At 41.9% G+C, this 18704-nt stretch overlaps 1 long non-coding RNA gene across 1 annotated transcript in view; it reads left to right on the plus strand.

Annotated features, from left to right (window-relative positions):
- LOC310769164 overlaps positions 1–18704 on the plus strand; it is a 74769-nt gene that overhangs the window by 19791 nt on the left and 36274 nt on the right. The window contains exon 5 of the long non-coding RNA XR_014551467.1: positions 1967–2359. This is a non-coding gene — a long non-coding RNA (uncharacterized lncRNA). The remainder of the gene's footprint in view (positions 1–1966; positions 2360–18704) is intronic.

Here is an 18704-nt window from a genome sequence, read left to right on the forward strand (position 1 = left end):
AAGGGACTAAGAGTATACCTTTTCATACAGGCTACACCATAATCAATGGCAGGAAAACCTTCTGAGAGATTGAGAAGGGAAGAAAGTTCACACTCCCCCACCCCCCTTTATGTAAAGGTCATTCATCTCAGAGAACAATGGTGACTTTGTCCCATGCTCAGTCCTCAACCCAGATTGTGTCTAGATTATATTTTATCCAAGAGTACTTGCAACTGCCCCACCAAAACTGGAAGGCCCTAGGGTGGATTCCATTAATACAACACAGAGATACAAAAACAGATGAAGACATTAGCATGCTCACTATACTTTTGATTTTGGCAGTCCCTGATCGCAACATGCTGGCTGAAAATGGTTTGCAGTGCCCATCCTGCTTTTCCAAAGGAACAATAATGTGTAAAAGTGAGAAGACCATCAACTGCCTTGAGAATGAGACCCAGTGTATTCAATCAAAATTATCTCTTCTTATCGGTAACATTGCTACTCAGACAAGGAAAAAAGGCCTAGTAATTCTTGGTCATGCAGACTCTCTCCTTGTCTTCTTCTCTCCCTTCCTTCCTCCCTTTCCCTTGCATGTTGCTATAAAAATGAGAGGGATCATATTTCTTACTGACCCGACTCTGCACCCTTCCGTATTGTTTTGCCTGCCTGGTCTGTGTCCTTTAACTCTCATAATGCCACTTGCTTGTCCGGAAGGAGGATTCAGAGTGAGATGTGTATATAAAATAGATGGAGACCTCCCTATCAGCAAATTTTTCAGGAATAATGCTACATTGGGAGGGAATTTGGAATGAATGGGGGAGGGGCATATGGCTGATTTGCCTCAGGAGGACAGAGGCAATTTCCAGGCCATTTGTGATGCTTCTGCCCTACATTCTTTCTTCTCTTATTTCTGCTGCCCTTTACAGCCTTGGCTTTGCTAGTTTCTCTTTTAAGGGGTGAGTAAGAATTCTGAGGTGAGTACCTGATTGGCTCTTGGGATTCGCCTTTTTCACCTGCTTTATGTTTGATGTGTTTAACATGAAAATAGATATGGTAAATGTTATGTACTGAGCTGAATAGGATCCAAACTGCAGCAGTCTGATTGGTCCTAGATCAATAGGATCGAAAAGGCAGCAGTCTGATTGGTCCTAGAACAATAGGATTCAGAATGCAGCAGTCTGATTGGTCCTAGAACAATGCAGCCGTATGATTGCTTGGCAGGAACCACCCAATCATGCTCCAGATAGAAGTGAATCCACAACCTGATTGGCTTACAGTAGAATTCCGGAATTAGCCAATCATGTGCAGCCCATTGTGTAAATAATGTATATAAAGCAGATACTTTGAGGGGACATTCATTCATTCCTCCTCACCACTATGAGTTGAATAAAGAGCATGAAATCACTTTGCGACTCTGAGTATATTTCAGTAAAATAAAAGGAGGATTCTCTGGATACTTAGATCACAGTGGGGCAATGAGGGAACCTTAGTTGGCACCCAACCATCATGAGAGACAGTGATGTGCACCTCCAGCTTTTTTGCTGCTGGATCACCCTGTTGACTTACGGCGGCTTCACACACTCAAGGGTCAGACACCAAGGAGGGAGTGTTGTATTCAGATCTTGCTGTGTGGCCGTAGCATGTGACTTTTAAGACACCCAGGAGATGGGGGGGGGATAGAATTCCTCCCATTTTATTGCAACTCACCTGCCCACAAGAATTTGATTTGGTTAATCTTATCAATTAGGCCTGTTTTCAAATTCTCTGATTTCATTATATCTTATAAGTATAACCTGTTTATTAAAAATCTTTGTGTCTTGAGAGTCCTTTGGGTATGATAGCAATTTTAAATTATATCTGATCTAATTTTTTTACCTGAACTTCTTTTAAAAACTAACTTATTAAAATTCTCATTCACCATCACAGGAACCATCTCCTAGTCCCTGAGTAAAGGACTAATGTCAACATTTCTCCCCCCCCCCCCCAGGTGCAGTTCGGCCCCACAGTTTCACTTTCCGAGGTTGTGGAACAACAGATTTTTGTGCCATCGGGAAAAAGCAAAGAAAAGTAATCGGAGATGGGTACTATATCCTTTCTGTTACCCAAGAAAGTTGTTACAATGCTTCAAAAATCTCACACCAGCCTGAACATGAAGAGTGAATGGGACCGTGTAGACCTCCTCCTTGTGTATTCCAAAATCTATGGCAATAAGGGGGAATTGGAGGCCTAGTGTTGAAATTCAGGACTCAGGATCTCTGTTTCTTTCTTTTTTTGCTTTTGGTTGAAGAAAAGGGAAGCAAGGGGCAGAGAAAAAGAGGTCAGAATACGGGAATTGTGGATTCTAACTTCAAAGAATCCTGTTGTGTATCATTAAAAAAGAGTTAAGTTTTCATTATGACGATTACAATGCAAAAATAAATGGTTATGGAGAATGAAATGCTGGTTCTCAGATCTGTTTCTTTCAGATACAAATGCAATTATCATTTATTGGTTTAGCCACACCGATTACGAAAGATGCAATACATAAAACAGAATAAAAACAAAATTAACACATTGCAGAACTAAAATTATTATTAGAATCAGATGATTCATTAGATAAGAGGTTTCTCCTTTGAAAGATTTAAATTTGGGCATATTTTAAGGCAGAGTTTAGTGGAATTCAGCTCCGGCACCTCTCAGGTTAGTGCCATTGCCATTCTAAGAGATCAAGGAACAAGTTCGTGGTGAACTCTGGCACCTGCAAATCTAGGAAAATAGCACTGATCCCTACAAAGTTTTCTCCTTATAATCGTAACTGTAAAGGCAACACAGATCAATTTTTCAGAGGGGTAAGGGGATTTGTCCCTTAATAAATAATGAATCATATAACCAATCTATCTCTCAATTGGGAGATTTAAATATTTGAACAAAGCTTCTCTTAAGTCCTCATAGATGGAACAAACCAGTAAGTAGTTGGGTGAATATTCAGGCCCCTTACCTTTACATAGGCAAATCACATAGGGGATCCGGCGAGAGCAGCCTTCAACTATGACAGAGTTGTAAAAGCTTTCCCCCATTTGGTACACTGGCACAGTGGCAACAGCAGCCACACTGTGCTTCTCAAAGACCAGATTTGCCCATCCCCCAAAATCAGGTTGCCTCTTCAGTGGCCTCTTTGCCAATAGGCACTGCTGGTCTCTTCCTATCCTGTTTCCTATCCTCTCTTCCTATCCTGTGGTCATCTTTATTCCTCACCCTTCGCATTGTTCGGGATGTTGATCTGCACTTATCTCTTCTTCCCTGGAATGGTGAGGCACTATTTTGTGGTTTGCTTCAGCTGCCAACATGTCTTGGGACAGACTTGCCAAGGAGCACATTTGACCATGAAATTATGCTTCTAAATATGAAATTTCATATGACAAGTTGTCACCTCAATATATAACACACTCAGAATATCTCTAGGAAGATCATAATCATCAATAATATGTAGTATTATCTTATTCCAAGATGGCGGCTCTCTATTGTTAAAAATCAGAATCTCCATGAAACCTCCATCCTATTTTTAAATTTTATCAATAAATACCTAAGGGAAAGTATATGCACTCTGACCTTCACTGAACAAACACCAGTTTACATAGGAGGCAACTCCAAGGTGGCAAGGGGTCTTCATCCCACCCCCATAAAATATTTCAGGGAGCCGGTCCCTTCCAAAGTTGATCGGCATGGCAACTGGTCTATAGGTCTCTCCTAAAAAGACTACATTTTAATGCCAGATTTAAGAACTCCCTTTCAGAGTGGGGGGGAGGAGAAGAAAATACCTTGATTTGAAGGGAAAAGTGGAAGGAAAGAAGAGACCACCGCTCAATCCCTGATATTGGTCTGCCAGGAAAGTGGAAAGTATTGCACCGTTTAGAGACATTGTAACTATATGTGTTTAACCTGCATTTGAACTGAATTGAAGGACTCCCTTTGCAACTGTTGCCTTTCTATGGGAAAATTGGAAAGTTAAAAAGAGATACTGCTGCCTTTAGACAAAAGTTGCTTTGAAAAGAACATTGTTGCTATTGTGCTCCCCTAGAGGAGGTCAGGGATACAACTGGGGATTTTCCACTGCAGCTGGTCTGGAGACTTTCTCATAACAAAATAAGTCAAAGCTGTGAGAACGACCTTGGGACTTTAAGATAAAGTTATGGATCAGGAAAAACCCCAGGAAAAATCTACAAGGATAAAAACTAGGCAGCAGCAACGAAGACAATCAATAGTAGTTCCATCTGTCCCACAAAAAGAAGATACTGGGCAGACAGGAGCAAAAGGAGCAGGCCCTGATGAGACATTAAATGCATCACTTGACAAAATATTTGGAGCTTTGGAAAAATTGTCAGCTAAAATTGACTTAAACCCCACAACTATCAGCTCCAAAACACAGACTATTGACCGGCTGCTCCAGGAATCTAAAGTGACAAGGAAAATTGCTGAAGAAGCGAAAGAGAGGTAGAGGGAAAGATATCCCCAATCAATAAGCAATTGGAGGATCATAAGGCCCAACTATCTCTAATTGAACTTAGAGACAAACAGAATAATTTAAGAATTAGAGCAGTACCGGACGTGGAAGGAGGCAATTTGTGTGACTTTCTTACACACGAGTTTGAGGAATTTTGGGGCCTTGAGTCGGATAAAGACTTCAAGATAGTGAGTGCCTTTAGAATTGGGAAAGGGGGAAGAAAGAACAAAGTAAGAGACTGCTTGATTTCACTTAGATCTAAAGAAGAGAGAGACAAAATATTGAGCCTCCATTACAAGAATCCATTGGAGATAGAAGATTTGAGAATTGAAATCTTCAAAGATATACCAAAACACTTATTGGATCTGAGAGCTAACTACAGTGACTTAGTCCAACTGTTAAGAAGAAAAGCATTATTTTCAGGTGGGAGTTCCCCCAGGGCCTGTCCTTTAATTATAAAGGGAAAAAAGTGAAGATAAGATCAGAGGAAGATAAAGTGAGATTTTTGAACTATCACGAGGAAGATCTACAAAAAGAGGCGGAAAAAGAGCCGAAGGCATCAAGACCAGGAGTCCTGGACATAGGGAACCCACCATCTGGCTTGGAAAAAACAGAGAAAGCAATACCACCCACTGATCAAGAACAACTGACGGGAGCAGTTGGAGGGATTACAGAATAACCACACAATGTCTCTGCAAGAACTAAGTTGGAATATCCGGGGTTTGAACTCCCCTGACAAGAGGAAAAGAATCTTTCATTTGTTGAAAAAAGAAAATTTGGACTTGATTTGCCTGCAAGAAACCCACGTGATTAGAACACATAGGAAAGTATTGATTAACAAAAGATTGGGTCAAGAATTTATTTCATCAGATAAAGTTAAGAAGAGAGGAGTGGTGATCTATGCGAAAGAAAGTCTATCCCCAAAATTTGTCTTCAAAGATGAACAAGGAAGATTCGTGGCAATTGAAATACAAGCCCAAGGAGAGAAATTCTTGATAGTAGGTGTTTATGCACCAAATGAGGGGAAATCAGAATTTTTTAAGAAACTGCATGAGACGTTGTTGGATTTTATGGATTATAACATTATTCTGCTTGGAGATATGAATGGAGTGGTATCGACAAACATGGACAAGTCAGACAGACAAGTAATAACAAAAGATGGAAGACTACCGAAATCTTTTTTTGAAATGACAGACAATATGGACTTAATTGACACTTGGAGAACAAAGAACCCCCTAAGTAAAGAAGGGACTTTCTTTTCTGAAGCCAAAAAGACCTGGACAAGAATTGACCAAATCTGGATAACTAGAGGAATGGCTCCAAAGATTCGAAAGGTGGAAATCTGCCCCAAAACCTGCTCTGACCATAACCCCATGAAAGTGGAAATGAAACTAACACCGACTGGTTCCTTCAGATGGAGGAAGAATGACACCTTGTTCAGAGATCCAGAAATCATTAGGAAGGCCCAAAAAACTGTGAAAGACTATTTTGAGATAAATTTGAAGACATCAGTGGAAAAAAGGGTAATCTGGGACGCAAGTAAAGCCGTTATGAGAGGATTCCTAATTCAGCAGAATGCAATAAAAAAGAGAACTCAAGATGAGAAAAAGGGAAAGATCTTGGAAAAAATAAAAGAAGGAGAGAAGAAGCTTAGAGCCAAACCAAAGTCGCAGGAAATCTTGAGAGAAATCAAATTTTATCAAGCACAATATATGAAAATGACAAATCAGGAGATAGAATGGAAAATTAAACAGATGAGACAGAAGACTTTTGAATCTGCTAATAAATGTGGAAAATTGCTAGCATGGCAATTGAAGAAAAGACATAAGTTAAATACTGTGACTAATCTTGAAGTGAATGGAAAGAATACAAAGAATACAAGATACAAAACCCACAGGAGATTAGAAACTGCTTCCAGAGATATTTTAAAAAACTTTATACACAAGGGCCACAGATAGAGACTAAAATTGATCAATTTTTGAAAGCCAATGGATTACAAAAAATTTCTCAAGAAAATAAATTATTGTTGAACTATAAAATATCAGAACAAGAGGTTGAAGGTGCCATACAGACTATGCAACTGGGAAAATTTCCAGGGCCTGATGGATTAACCTCCAAATACTATAGAACTTTGAAGGACTATTTGATTCAACCACTAAAGGAGGTTTGCAACGAAATTATGGAGGGGGAAAAGGCGCCGGAGTCGTGGAAAGAAGCCTATATCACACTTATACCTAAAACTGAGTCTGAGAAGACACAACTTAAGAATTATTGCCCCATATCCCTGCTTAATGTGGATTACAAAATTTTTGCAGATATTTTGGCTAAAAGACTTAAAAAAGTATTAGCAGAGATGATACATAAAGACCAGGCTGGCTTTCTCCCTGGTAGACATTTATCTGATAATATGAGGAATGTAATTAATGTTTTGGAAAAGTTACAAGTGAATATCAATACAAAAGCAGTTTTGATATTCGTAGATGCGGAGAAAGCCTTTGACAACATCTCTTGGATTTTTATGAAGAAAAATCTTCAGGGGATGGGGGTTGGGCAAAATTTTGAAAATGGTATAGGTGCGATTTACTCTGAACAAAAGGCTAAACTGATTGTTAATAACATAGTGACAGAAGAATTTAAAATTGAGAAAGGGACACGACAAGGCTGCCCAATTTCCCCACTGCTCTTTATTTCGGTCCTGGAGGTTTTGCTAAATATGATCAGAAGGGACCAGCTGATTCATGGTATTCAGGTCAGAGCTAAACAATACAAACGTAAAGCCTTTGCAGATGATCTTGTGTTGACATTACAAGAGCCAGTACCTAGTACTAAGAGGGCTCTAGAATTAATCCAGGAGTTTGGTCAAGTGGCAGGCTTTAAGTTAAATAAGTTTAAAACTAAGGTTCTGGAGAAAAATTTGATGCCGATGGAGAGAGAGAGGTTTCAGAAAGAGACAGATCTAACATTAGTAAAGAAGGTAAAATACTTGGGGGTGAATATGACTGCTAAGAATGCAAATCTATTTAAAGACAATTATGAGAAATGTTGGGCAGAAGTGAAGAAAGACTTAGAGATTTGGTCGAATTTGAAGCTTTCCTTGCTTGGTCGAATTGCTGTTATTAAGATGAATGTATTGCCGAGAATGTTGTTTTTGTTCCAATCATTGCAAATCATTGATAAGATGGACTGTTTCAAGAGGTGGCAAAGAGATATCTCTAGATTTGTCTGGCAGGGCAAAAAGCCCAGAATAAAATTTAAGATACTTACTGATGCTAAAGACAGAGGGGGGTTTCCCCTGCCGGACTTTAAACTCTATTATGAATCAGCAGCTTTTTGCTGGTTGAAGGAATGGCTACTTCTTGAGAACACTGATATCCTAGATCTTGAAGGTTATGATAATGTATTTGGGTGGCATGCATATTTGTGGTATGGCAAGGTTAAAGTGCATAAAGCATTCAAAAACCATATTGTCAGGAAAGCACTATTTAATGTCTGGATAAGGTATAAAGATTTTTTGGAGAATAAAACCCCAAGGTGGTTATCACCTATGGAAGCGAAAGCTATGAAAAAACTTAATATGGAGGCAAAATGGCCAAAGTATTGTGAAATTTTGGAACAGGAAGGTGACAAGCTGAAATTGCAGAGTTATGAGAAGCTCAAAGGGAAGGTGCGAGACTGGTTACATTATTTTCAAATAAGAGAGGTTTATAATCAAGACAAAAAAATGGTTTTCAGGTGGAAAAATCAAAGTTGGAAACAGAATTGTTAGAACCCAATGCTAAGATATTATCAAGAATGTATAATTTGCTGTTGAAATGGAGTACTGAGGAAGAAACGGTAAAATCTGCTATGATTAAATGGGCACAAGATATAGGACACAATATCATGTTTGCTGACTGGGAGCAGTTGTGGACCACTGGGATTAAATTTACGGCATGTAATGCCCTAAGAGAGAATATTATGAAAATGATGTATAGGTGGTACATGACCCCAGTCAAGCTTGCAAAAATATACCACTTGCCCGATAATAAATGTTTGAAATGTAAAGAAATTGAAGGTACATTCTTTCACCTTTGGTGGACGTGCCCGAGGATTAAGGCTTTCTGGGAGACGATTTATAATGAAATGAAAAAGGTACTTAAATACACTTTTGTGAAGAAACCAGAGGCCTTTCTCCTGGGCATAGTTGGCCAATTGGTGTCAAAGAAAGATAGAACTTTCTTTATGTATGCTACAGCAGCAGCAAGAATACTCATCGCAAAGCATTGGAAGACACAAGAATCACCCACCTTGGAAGAATGGCAGATGCAAGTAATTGACTATATGGAAATGGCTGAGATGACTGGCAGAATCCGAGATCAGGTAGAAGAGTTGGTGGAAGAAGATTGGAGGAAATTTAAAATTTATTTACAGAAGTACTGTAAAATGTATGAATGCTGATGACATTGAAATAAAATGAAGGGGTTCTAGTAACAAGAGATAAAAATTTGAAATTATAAATTTGGGAGGTAAAATATATAAGGACAAAGTAGTAGGATACGAATTTGCTGAACTAACTGTTAAAAAGGGATATAAAAAAGGGAGGCGTGAGGAAGTCAGGCAAATAAGTTAATCAAAGATGAACAATTAGAAAAGAGTGATTTGTGTTTTTTCCTATTTTATTTTTTGTGTGTTGACTGATTTTTTTTTATTATTTCCCCCCCCCCCCTTGTTAGGTTAAATGTTTGTATTTTATGTATTGTGAAAGCTTGTATTGTTGTGTTTTATATTTTTCCTGTGTTTTTATTGTTCTATGTTTGGTTGTTGTTTTTTACTGTTAAACTTAATAAAATATTATTATAGGTCTCTCCTAGTTGCCTTCAGACAGAGTGCCATAGTTCCTCTGATTGAGCATCCTGGCAGGATACTTTGGTCATGCATACAACAGGCATCAGTAGTATTACTATACTACCTCCTGTCTATTAGTTATGCCCCACCCCTCTAGAGTTTGATTGAAGATGTCATATGGCACTCTACCCAAAAAGTCCCATCTCAGAAGTCCCACCGCCAAGAGCCACTATGAAATAACTTGGAGGGGCCCACATAACTCATCTGTGATGATGGCACACCACTGCCTCCTTCAAGTAGATAGGGACCACCCCCTCTTGCAAGGAGGCATTAATCACCTCCCTGACCCAGTCGGCTGTCCCCCCTCCTACTTTTCCTCAGACAAGAGGGGCAAGGGGCAATGTCCTTGAATCTTACCAAGTGAAACTCATCCAACACATCAGGGCTAGACAGTGCTCTGGACACCCCTTGAGTTTCATCTGCTGTAACAGCTGAGTCAGGTTCCCAGTGGACGCAAGCAATTTCATCCTCAAATGCTTTGCAAACAAGTCACAGCATTGACAAGTCACAAGCACATTCCCCGACTCCCAATGACAGGCACCCCTCATTTTCACCTTGTACTTTCCTTTTTCTCATCCTGCCCCTCACCCTGGGAGATGCCCACTTCTCCACCTCTCCACCTGGTTACTGGCACCAGGTTCAGATTTACCACCACCACCACATGCAGCACATTAAGCATTTTATTTTATTTTTAAACCTAGACCAATGTTTCATATCATCATGTTGTTGAGATATTTTAGCATTGCCTCATCTTTGTGTCCCCTCCCTTTTTTTTAGTGCAAGGGGGTTTCCTAATCAATGAAAAATTGAAAATAAATGGAGAGGGAAATGCCACATTTTCTTAGATGTGATTACACACATATGACTTTACTCCATCCTTTAGAAATTCTGTTAGTATAAGCAAATACAAAAGACACACCGATAGAAAGGAAATGAGTAGAAGGAGGTATATTTAAAATCAAATTAATAGCAATCATGATGGCAATGTTGATGCTTCTAGGATGTATAAAAGCTAGAACATCATAAAAGTAGGAAAGAGAGGTAAAATAAAGAGGGAAATATGAGAAAAAGTAAAAAGAGAAAGAAGGAAGGAGAAAGAAAAGAGAAAAATGGGGAAGGGAGGAATGTCTCTGTGTGTGTGTGTTTAAAGTGGAGATAAAAGCTGTTCAGAAGTCAGATCACTGAAAATAGGTTACAAGAGGAGATGTTATCTAAAACCCTTTCAGTCCTGTAGCTCCACTATGTCCATCCTGTAGATTGCGATTGACTGTTTGATCGTGGAAAGAATTCTGCTGGATCGCTGTTGCTGAGGCCTCACCCTCCCTATCGCCTAACCTCTGCCAGAGACAAACCCAAGCAGCTGCCACCTCGTCCCAAGCTCCTCTCATGGGAGGGGATGTTCTGGTGCTGCACAAGCCCACCCTGCGCCCACCCCTGTCCCATCGGGGAAGCACCCAGTGAGCTCTTGTCACAAGATGGGTTTGTTTCAACCTGCCCCTGCCCCTTACCGGAGGAAACCTCACTTGTTGGATGCAGCCCCTGCAAAGGACGTGCCTGTCCCACCCTGCGGGAGGACAAGCCCCCACCCCAGCAAGGTTGGGTGCACAGGGGCTGCAGCAAAAGCATGTTTCTCTTTGGATGCCATGCTTGCATTGCTTGCATCATCATCATCATTGATTGATTAATTAAAATTATTACTTGCTATCTTGCCCAGGTCAGCTCAAAGTGAATAACAAACAAGACCCCACAGAGAGGGAGGGGGTATTGGTTTGTGAGAAGGGGTCAATCTGCTTTTCATTATGTGCTTTTTGTTTTCTCTGGTAAACTGCCCTGAAATCAACAGCTGAAGGGCAGTATTCAAATGTCGTTGTTTTTTTTTAAAAAAAATAAACCAAAGTGTGGGCAGGGGTTGTGAATTACATTAGAAACACCCCACCCACTCCAAGAATATTAGGATGTCAAAGCTCTTGCTAACAATTCTTCCCTTCAGGTCCAGGAGACACCTGTGGGTATAAAGGTAAAGGGACCCCTAAGCATTAGGTCCAGTCGTGACCGACTCTGGGGTTGCGGCGCTCATCTCGCTTTATTGGCCGAGGGAGCCGGTGTACAGCTTCCGGGTCATGTGGCCAGCATGACTAAGCCGCTTCTGATGAACCAGAGCAGCGCACGGAAATGCCGTTTACCTTCCCGCCAGAGCGGTACCTATTTATCTACTTGCACTTTGACGTGCTTTCGAACTGCTAGGTTGGCAGGAGCAGGGACCGAGCAACGGGAGCTCACCCCGTCACGGGGATTCGAACCGCCGACCTTCTGATCAGCAAGTCTTAGGCTCTGTGGATTAACCCACAGCGAAGACATCTGGAAAATTCCAGAATGCAGGAGCTAAATGACCACTCTCTGTTGCCCGATGTCTCCAGCAAAATATATCACCCAGAATGCCAAAAGAGATCTGTGGTACTGGTTTGGATCAAGACTGTATCCAAATATCCACCAAAAGTACAGAATACATATTTATTTCAAAAAAATACAATAACAGTATTTTTAAAAATACTGATAAGCTACAATACTAACAGTGTAAACTTGAATGTCCCAATGGATGCAAGCAGGTTCCAGGTTCACCTGATGTCTTGGAAGAGCATTTGTGTGACATGCTAATTGTTGATTACTTTGTGCCTCATTAGTATTAGTTTGTTTCCAGCTCAGTTTTACCAAAAAGCCTGAGGAAGGAACAAATTAATTTCAAGTACCCATTTACTGACAGTGTAGGTGTGGTTGGACTGGAAGAGGCACCTGGCTGAATCCCACAGAGTTCCTTAAAAAGATGGCATCCAATATGAAAAAAATAGATTTGTGTTACAATATAAAAATATAGGATGCACTCCCTATTTTCATAATTTCCTGCTCTTCACTGGACCAGTCCTTCCCAGTTGGAATCCTTCGGCACCTATCCTTGGCCCATAATTCTCTCAAGTCAGCTTCTTCTTCCATTGGTTACCTGCTTGGCTTTTGATCACTCTGGCATTATGAGGGCCTCCCTGAGGATATATGAGGATTTTCATAGTTGTTTTCGACTAGTGCCCAGGCTGAACAAGACAGAGGTCTGGGAGCAGTGCAATGGTTGGGCAAGCCCCTGATTTCTGGTCTGAAAGGTGCTTCCAGCAGGAGGCATGAGGACTCTGACAGGGTCCTAGTCTCCAACTGTCTTCTTCCCAAAACCTTTTAAGGAGTAACTAGTCTTTGGGAAGTAGCCCTCACATCTCCTTCCCAATGCCGCAGCCACCCCAGGAGCTGCTTCTGTGACCCTTCTCTGCTGGCAGGGAGAAATCAGGACACCATGGAATCAAGGCACAACCCAGGACAGCTTATTAATGAATACTCTAGCCATTCCGGCCAAATCAGGACTGTTCAGGGGTATACATTCAAATCAGCTTTAAAAATACTTTGTCTCCAAGGTGAATGGACTCTTGAACTGTAAGGAGAATATGAGAACATTTACAAAGCAAAATGGTCAGAGCTGGAGGCCCATAGGATTGGTGTAAAAGCCCAATGCCTTTTGAATATGACTTTTTGTTTGTTGTTTTTTAACAAGACTAAGGTACCTAAAGAAATAAAGATCATTAGGCCCAGCCAGTCTCTTTCACCACACTTTTATCATTTCACTTATTTGGGAGATGTGTCGTCTTGTATTGAGGTTAGATGATATAACCATGCATTCAAAAACCGTCAAATCTCTACTTGCCTGCAGTTGTACATTAAAAACAAAGCTTTGATGCTTTATATCAGGAAATACCATACTTCTTCCAAACTATTTATTTGAAGGATACACATCATAGAAGCAAATTTTTATTTTCCGCAGTCATTAATATTTATCACAATAGGAATAATGATAAACAATACAGCACTCTTTTCTCTGTATGCTGCATCCGATTTCCCTCCACCAACAGCAAAAAAGGAAGAGACAGAAATCATGATTCCAAGCATTGCCATTAGGCATCCAACCCACTCACACAATTGCTGTGAATTCACAAGAAGGTTTGTGATGAACCAAAATTACCCATCAGTGTGAGGCTGGGGTGAGATATGTGAAGCATTATAATAGTTATATCAATTGGAAAAGAGTTTGAGGTAGGGGAGATAAAGGGAAGTGCCAGAGAAACCAAAACTCCAAAGTATATTTTGAAGAAGTTGCAATAAAAACTATACAGACTTATCTGGGAGTAAGACCCATTGAAATCAGTGGCACTTACATCTAGGTAGACAGATATAGAATTGCACAGTAATCCCTTTGAAATAAATGGTTACTACTTCCATAAACAGTGCATAGGAGTGTGCTGAAATCCCTACGAGTTTGCTCCAGTCCTTCCAGACAAATATATTTATTGGTGAGGGATGGGGTGGAAAATTGAGAAACATCTTTCACTATCAAGGAAAGAAGCAAACTTCCTTTGAAACTAAAGGTGGAACATAGATATTGTGGGTTATTTTGCCCCGCTGCGCTCCGGAGTCTTTGGGTGAATGGACCTTGAACGCACCTTGTTTTAGAGGGGGAGAACAAGAATTTTTTATTTTTTTGTTTTCCTGTTCTCCCCCTCCAATGGTTTTGTGCGTCCTATAGAGCGATTACGGTATTATACAGCACATAGCTTCTGAACTGCACTAATCGTGCTTTATCCCTCCTTTCAACTATCTCAGCTAAAATATTTTTGATATTATTGGGTTAATTATTAAATAGAATACTTTTATTTCTTCTTTAACTTACTAAACACAAGCAAAATAATTAAGAAACATTAGGTTACCTTCTCCAGGATATCAGAAATTCTGCTGAAGCGAAGCATAATATGCATCAGCAAAATTCTAGTGTAATTGCCACTGATAGCCTCTTCCATAAATGTAACTAGTCCACTGTTAGGTCTATCCAACTGTGGCTTTCACTGCTGATGTGGGTTTTCTATAGCTCAGCCAGTAGAGCATGAAACTCTCAATCTCATGGTCGAGTCCCATGGGGGGAATTGCAGTGGTTGGACTAGATCACTCTTGAGGTTAATTCGTTCCAGAGGTCTGTACTTAACCTGAAACTGTTCTTAACCTGAAGAACCTCTTTAGCTAATGGGGCCTCCTGCTGCTGCCGCGCCGCGGAAGCCCGATTTCTGTTCTCATCCTGAAACAAAGTTCTTAACCTGAAGCACTATTTCTGGGTTAGCGGAGTCTGTAACCTGAAGCGTATGTAACCTGAAGTGTATGTAACCTGAGGTACCACTGTATATCCATCAAACTACCGTAATGAGTTTGATGGATATACTATTTCCAGTTGCTGCGGGAGAACAGGGGTAGTGGGCTACTGCCCTCCTGTTATGATAGTCCTGTACCCATGGACATCTGATCAGCCACTCCAAGAAGGATGCTGCTACACTGCAGGGTTCTTCTTGTCTTCTGAAAATGGAGGGTGGGATTTGCAGCAGGTATAAACAACTAGCTGGATTCACTTCAAGACAATGTGGCTAAGGACAGTCATCACTAAACAGATCAGCTGACTTAAAGTTGTTACGAAAAAGGAGCAATGCTGCTGAGTGCTCCAGATGGCTGGAAAGCCAAACAGGATGTTTATGTTATGGGACTGTACCGTGGGAAGAAGGAACAGTCTATTATGTGCTCTGAGCACCGGATGTTAGCTCAGAGTGTCACATGACCCTGTACTGGAAGTACATGGGTGGAGTTATTCTCTCTCTGCTGCTGATGTGGGAGAGTGCAGACATGTTTCCTCTGCACTGCTAGAAAGACAGAAATAAAGGCATGTAAATACATTTCTGTCTGTCTCTTTCCCCTCCCTGGGGATGGCAGGGAGTGAGGAAGGAGGAGTGGCTGTGTTCTTCTTTCACGTTTGAAGAAGGATCGGCCGATAAAGACCTCGCCTTGTCTTGCCGGGAGTCGCTGACGGGGGAGGCCAACAAGAAATCAAGCCGGGCACCTGGATAGAGTGCCAAATTCCTCTGACTGACAAGGCTTGATTCAACATATGGTAGCAGACGCTGCTGGTTATCTGATCCATGGGAATCAGCATGAGAGGTGAGAGGTTGATGGATCGTGTGCCATCCTCTGCACCAAGGAAAGAAGATAACGTCTGCAATTGCAGCCAGAAGCTGAACAGACGGCTGGACACCAAGAGGGGGTGTTTTCCAAGCAACGGAGCCCCAAAAAGGTATGCTGAATATCGGGCTAAAAGTGTGAATGCAGATTGATTTATTCTCTGGTTCACGGGAGAGCTGCGTTTGGAAAAACAAGCTCTGAAAGAAAGGCTTGCATACCAGAAATTCTTGCGGCAAGATAAGGATGAAAAGTATGCATAGTTGCTAAGCAACGATAGTCGGACAGTGGAAAACCACTGACACCTGGGGCTGGCTCAGTCAGAGCTGGGAAAGCGAAAGTTGTTTTGACTGTGAGACTGTGGAGATTGCCTGCCTGCCTGAGAGAGAGGCAGAAAAACAGCTCAAAAAGGAGCTTTTGGATTTTAACTAGCTCGAGGGTGAAGAGCTGAGACTTGGATTCAAAATGGATCCCAAGAAGGGGGGAGCCTTGCCTTACCCGCCTCCCCTGACTAATGACAATTATTCATCTTGGTCTGTAAAGATGAAGGCCCTGCTGCAGAATCAGAGGATTTTTGGGGTGATTGAGAACCCCATCCCTCTAGCACCAACCAGAGGTTGGGAATCACAGAATGTGAAGGCCAGGACGGCTATAATTCTGTGTGTCTCGGATGATCAACTTGTGCATATTCAGGATTTGGAATATGCGCGTGAGATTTGGGAAACGCTGCGTAGAACACACCAGAGAGATGCTGGCTCTTCAGCGTTGTTGTATTTTGAGAAGCTGACCAATCTGAGGCTTGCGCCTGATGGAGATGTTCAAGCGCACCTGACGGAAATGAAATATCTGCGCCAACAGATGGTGGAACGCAATTTCCGTCTGCAGGAGGAAGTGTTTTGCTTCATGATGATTAACAGCTTAAATCAGACTTACAAAACCGTTGCCAGTCAGCTGGGTTCCCTCCCCGCGAACGATTTGACCGCGGAAAGGGTGTGTGCCGTTGTTTTGAATGAACACGACAGGCTTGCTGCACTGGAGGTCAAGGACAGGGGGAGGGAAGAACGGAGTTCTAATTCCCCCACTGATGTCGCTACTGGAGAGGATGCTGTAGCTTTGAACGTTGTCCGTTGCTACAATTGCGGACAGACTGGGCATCTTCAGCGGAACTGTAAGAAGCCACGTCAGCCAAAAGGAGCGAAGGGCCGCTCAGCAAAGCCTGAGGCGTCAGGCAAAGGTCATACCAAGTCTTCGGTGAAACCTGCAAGGGCTCTGATGGCGAAAGGAACCACGCCAGATGTTGGGAACTCGTTTGTAATTGACACTGGATGTAATTTTCATATGTCCCCGCACAGAGGACTCTTTTCGACGTTTAAGAAGCAAAGCTTCGCTGTGGAACAAGCCAACGGTCAGAAGCTGGAGGCGACCGGGGTTGGATCTGTGTATCTTAAGAGTCTGAACTTGACAATACACAATGTTTACTTGGTTCCTGAATTGAAGTTCAATCTGCTGAGTGTTTCGCAGATTGCAAAGAAAGGACTGAGATTGTCCTACGATGCTGAGAGCTGCGAGATCTTCAAAGATGGAGAGTTATATCTTTCTGCCAGACAGAAAGGTGGACTATATTTGTTGGACTTTGACCAAAGTGATTACATGGAATGTAATTCTGAGTCTAACATGATTTCTCTTGCAGGTGTGACCAAAACGAGCGCCAAGAAGGTGGCCAGGGTCGACAGAGCGTTTCAGCGGGTGTATGCTGATGTGATTGGTCCTCTAGAACCATCTAGAGGCAATGCAAGATATTATCTTGTGTGTGTGGATCATTACTCTAACTTTGTCTGGGTTTATGTGTTAAAGAAGCCACAGGAAGCCTTAGAAAGGTTTCAGGAGTTTTGTGACAAAGTTAAAGATATGCATGATGCTAACATTGATTGTCTTTTGACAGATGAGAAGCAGATTTTTCTTTTACAGGATTTCCAGAGGTTCCTGCAGAAGAAGGGGATCAGACACAAGATTGCTGTTTCAGCGGAAGCGTGGAACAGGGGTGTTTGTGTAAAAGTGAACAAAGAATTGCAAAAGGGGATGAATGCGCAATTGCTTAGTTCACATCTGCCACATGAGTTCTGGGCGGAGTCACTCATGTCGTATTGTCATGCGTGGGTGAGAAAGGTTTCGAAAGAGTTGGGAAGTTCTCCTTTTGAGAAACTGTTCCAGAGAAAACCTTCTGTTGCCCATTTCAAGGTTTTTGGGTCTCATGTGAGGACAGAAGCTCCAGGTGGAGTAAAGAATGCCAGAGGCATTTTTGTGGGGTATGAAAAGGGTCTCTACAGAGTAATTTTGTCTGAATCTGGTCAGGTGATTCTCACAAAATTTCTAGAGAGTGCTCCTGAAAAGGAGAGAGTGATAGTGCACACATTTCCCACAGAGGACGATTCTGATGATGATGATTTCACAGAGTACAGTGGTACTGAGAGTGATGACACTGATAGCTCGGAGAGCTCAGTTGTCACAGTCATTGAGAGGAAGTCTCACACAATGGATAGACCTTCACAAGTGAAGGATGAACCACTGTTTACTGTTGGAACTGGTTCTCCTAAGAGTCCTGAGACTGAACCAGTGAGCAAAGAGGATCAGCACCTCATACGCAGGTCTGAGAGAGTCACAAAGGGTGAACCACCCAAAAGGTACTCAGAAGAGTATGCTAATTTAGCTGTTGCGTGTGTTGCTGTTGTACACAACCGAGGACAGGTTGGAGCTGTGTCTAAGTCAGAGACAAAGACACAACAGAGAGTTGCTAGCCAAGGTAATGCAGATGCACTCATTCCTTGGAAGCCAGACAACCAGAGAGGTACACTGGGGAAACCAGTGGCGGGGAGTTCCAAGGGTGGAACTGAAACAACAGGGGAGTGTTATGTGTATAACAACTGTTTGTTTTCTTCTCTGGATCACGCTATGCATGCCGCAACACGCATTGATTCTTTTGGGGGAGGTTGTTACGAAAAAGGAGCAATGCTGCTGAGTGCTCCAGATGGCTGGAAAGCCAAACAGGATGTTTATGTTATGGGACTGTACCGTGGGAAGAAGGAACAGTCTATTATGTGCTCTGAGCACCGGATGTTAGCTCAGAGTGTCACATGACCCTGTACTGGAAGTACATGGGTGGAGTTATTCTCTCTCTGCTGCTGATGTGGGAGAGTGCAGACATGTTTCCTCTGCACTGCTAGAAAGACAGAAATAAAGGCATGTAAATACATTTCTGTCTGTCTCTTTCCCCTCCCTGGGG

Source organism: Podarcis filfolensis, assembly GCF_964270895.1.
Source record: "Podarcis filfolensis genome assembly, chromosome: 8".
Classification (NCBI taxonomy): domain Eukaryota; kingdom Metazoa; phylum Chordata; class Lepidosauria; order Squamata; family Lacertidae; genus Podarcis; species Podarcis filfolensis.